Source organism: Ipomoea nil, unplaced genomic scaffold (assembly GCF_001879475.1).
Source record: "Ipomoea nil cultivar Tokyo-kokei standard unplaced genomic scaffold, Asagao_1.1 scaffold3314, whole genome shotgun sequence".
Taxonomy (NCBI): domain Eukaryota; kingdom Viridiplantae; phylum Streptophyta; class Magnoliopsida; order Solanales; family Convolvulaceae; genus Ipomoea; species Ipomoea nil.
In genome coordinates, this window is record NW_017619742.1 from 5,033,544 (window position 1) to 5,037,435 (window position 3,892).

At 42.0% G+C, this 3,892-nt stretch overlaps 1 long non-coding RNA gene across 1 annotated transcript; it reads left to right on the top strand.

Annotated features, from left to right (window-relative positions):
* Nucleotides 1-959: 959 nt before the first annotated feature.
* On the top strand, nucleotides 960-3,675 carry LOC109169504. Its single transcript, XR_002052236.1, has 2 exons — nucleotides 960-1,438; nucleotides 3,426-3,675. It is a non-coding gene; the product is annotated as an uncharacterized LOC109169504 (long non-coding RNA).
* The last annotated feature ends 217 nt before the right edge of the window (nucleotides 3,676-3,892 follow it).

The window sequence follows — 3,892 nt, forward strand, 5'->3', positions numbered from 1 at the left end:
GACAGGCTACACAGACCTACTACGGATAACTTGCACTAGCAATCACGTAGGCGAACCTCACTATTGCTCATACTTTAATAGGTAGACACGAAATCATATTTTATATATATATATATATATATATATATATATATATATATATATAGTGTGTGTGTGTGTGTGTTATATAATATATTAATTCTTACACCAGAAAGAAGGAAAAAGCTTAAGTATGTTGTTTTGGACAAAAAGGCTTGCCGCTTTTATAGTGTAGGGGTATGAGGAGCTCAAATCATTCCACCCACACACTAACGTAAAGGAAGGAAGAGTGGAAATAACCACGGTCATCCAGCCACACATTTTGTCCGAAAATAATGTCCTTTGAATGGACAATTTCCAACAATCCCCCACACATTCAAAGTAGAAGGCTAGAAGGAAACAATGTCTGAGCAATACAAATGAGTTGATCTTAATGTCAGTGTTTGTGAACTTGAACTAACACGTAGTGACATTGAGTAATTTTCTTTCCGAGAGTGATATGAATCTTGAACTCATCGGTTGGATAAATTTTGAACTCTAATGCATATACCAACTCAAAAAACAGGTTCTACGAAACTCAAACTCTTTGACTTCTTATTAACACCCTTAGTATTAAAGAATGTTATTGTGACACCCCGTATTTTCCTAAAATAAAATATAGTCCCGATAATAAATATTTTTAATAAAAATATTTATATAGCTATTTATTTTTAAAACGGGCTCGGGTCTACCTATTATGGTGAACCAATATTTTTGTACAAAATATGCCTAGACCCAATATGAGTTTTAATCCCTAAGGCCTAATAATTATTCTTTGAGCCCAAGTGCTTATTTATCCTAAGACTATATATTATATAAGTCTTGAACCCCACAAGTTGAGCCCATATGTATGTATAAATATAAATATTAATATTTTGTGAGCCTAAAGTGTTTAAGCCCAACCTATGTTACCCAACCGCAACTCCTCTTCTCCTTTCTTACCCTTCCGTCTCCGGCAGGCTGCAATCTCGGGCAGAGTACACCGGCTTGGACAACGCAAGGCAAGCTGTGATCTTTCTCTCTGTTTTGACGCGGTGAGGATCTGGGAAGGACTCCGAATAAGAAGCTGTGGTGGCATCGTCTCCGGCGACCTTTTCCTTGGTTTGTAGAGCGCCAGTGTCTCCTCTCCGGCAAGCCGCAACTCTGGCAAGTAGACGGCAGTGTTGGGTTGAAGCATGGCTGGGCAGTGGATGGCGAAAGTGGCGGTGGCAGTTTGGATGAGTCTACGGCGAGCGGGCTCCTTCTCTTCCGGCGACGGCGGCGGTGCTTGGAGGAGGTTCTCCGGCTTGGTGGCAGTTCGTGGTGCCGGTGGGTGGAGGGTGCCACCGTGTTCCGCCCGCGGAAACGCTACATGAAGAAGAAGAAGAAGAAGGATGGCGTGGTGAGCTTTCTGTTCTGTCGGGTGTTGTTGTTTAGTGTAGGATTAGTTAGTTGTTGTTGTTTAATTTCACTAAGTGGGTGCTTAGCTAAGTTGGTTAGGTATGTGTTTAGGCTAAGGGGTTGGCAAGGGTTTGAATCCTAGGTTGCTTTTATTAAGCTAAGCCTTGTTTAATTATTAGTTTTACCTTAACCTTAGTATTAGCTTATCTATTAGTATATTAGTGTTGTGATTAATTAACAATAGGATGTTTGGCTTGAATGGTTAGATTTGTGGGTAATTTAGGGTTGAATTAATGTTCAAATCCCCTTATGAGCTTACTAGTTTTAAATAGTGCTTGTGTTAATAGTTGAATGATCGGTTTGATTCACAAGTTCCCGGTAGCTTGGTTTTATGAGTTGAGCCAATGTTGGCGTTGGTTTTGGTTGGATAAGCGAATGAGGTAACCCATGCTCTACAAAATCTATTTTGCTTACCTATATGTGATTTCTTGGATTCTACATGTGTTTTGCTATGAAATGTGAGTGTTTATGCATTGTCTTGTGAAAATGCATATCTAGAGCTTGTGTTTAGGGTTCTTGTATGCCATTGCTTGGCTATTCCTTTGATTCAAGTCATTTTGTTGTATTTGGTGAGATTTGGCATGCTTTGGACTTGAATTTGAGCTTGGTGTTGAAAATCCCCGAAGGGATTATTTGGTGTACAGGTGTGTACCCGCGGGCGGAACGGCGGGCAGTGGCCTACCCGCCGCCCACCCGCGGGGAACATATGGCCGGTCGGTGTGTACCCGCGGGCGGAACCACGGGTGGGATCCTACCCGTGGGTCCACCCGCGGGGAACATGCTGATGTTGTTGAGGGATTTATTCCCCGTGATTCTTTTGACTCGGTATTTGGTCTTTTGACTTCCCGATGTTCTTTTGTGGAACTATTTGAGTGTCTTCTTGAGGTTTCGTATGTCTAAAACTATGTGGTAGGTATCCATGTAGGCCTTTGGTGTCTTGAATCGTGATAAGTGTTCAACATTGTGTTTCGTTGAACCGTGATGAGTCTTGTGTGTTCTTCGGAACTACCTTTGGTTTACCCGTTTGATGAGCATGCTAGTTTGGTGTTTAAATGCTAGCGTGTGCGTTGTTTGTACCTTCCGATTGGTTGCTGATAACTTGTGTTATTCATCGTTGTTGTTGTTGGACTGTGTTCCATTCCTTGATTGAGTATGGTTTCATATCTTCGTTGTGATCCGTTGATTGATTCCTGTTGTGGTGTGATGTGTGAGTGGCTTTACCTGGATTGCACGATTAGTGGTATGGGACACTAGTCACCAAGGTATTGCAGCGGTCCTCGTGGTGGCCGTGACGCGATTATGGAGTTTGTGGCCTTTGTGTAAGGTTCACGTGTTTATTTCTGGGATAACATGTGTTATCCAGGGCATGTGTTGCCGTGTGTGATCGGTACCCTCGTGTACTATGAAATTGGTGGTTATGTTGGAGGGACTGTTGGAGGGGGAACGACGGTTCCTGGGGGAATAAGGTTGGACTTGGTGTACAGGGGTCCTAGAGGTAAAGGTTGGAACTAGATATAAGGTTGGGGGTAGCCATAAGGTTGGAACAGGGCATAAGGAAGGCATATCAACTCGTGATGGGTGATGTCACGAGGACTTGTGTAGCCGTTGTTGTGAGTTCTTCTCTTGTGACGTGTGTAGTCACAAAAGCAAGTGTTGCCTTGGCATGTGTTGCCGTGAGTGAGTCTAATTCCTTTGCGTTGTGTATGTCGGGTTTTGATCTATTGTGTGATGATAGATCATACCTTGAGACTTCTTGTGAGTCGTGTTGTTCTTTGTGGTTTTGGGATGTGTTCCCGTGTTCTTGTTGAGAGTGTTGAGTCTTGTGTTGACTATTACCCTATCTATGTATGATACTTAACAGGTATTGGTGGGTTACCAGCATTATTCGCTGACCGGGCGTCGTCCCATTTCTATTTGTTGCTTTACAGGTTGGGTAGCTTTGGAGAGCGCGCTAGTGGCCTGTAGATAGCTTTGTCTCTTCCTTTAATAGTTGTTGAGGCCTGTGAGCCTAAGTAGTTGAATAGTTAGACTGTTGTAGTTGTAGTATCTGCCTGTGCACCTATGTTTGATATAGGTGTGGCATAGCATCTCCCAGATTTATGTAGTTAGCTTCCGCTGTTCTTATGTTGATGTTTAGACTGTTAATCCCTTTAAATTAAGTTTTAAAAATTGTTGAAATTCGGGGGTGTTACAGTTATGTCTGTTTCAATATGGACTTCTACCCTGTCAAAGTCTATCACAACATAGACTTTTAACTCTGACTAGTCTTACCGCATTACAGACTTTTATGTCTTGTCAAGTCTATCTCAATATAGACTTTTAACTCTATCAAGTCTATCTTAGTATAGACCACCATTAAAGGCTTAAAGAGTAGTTAAAGACATAAATCAGTTGT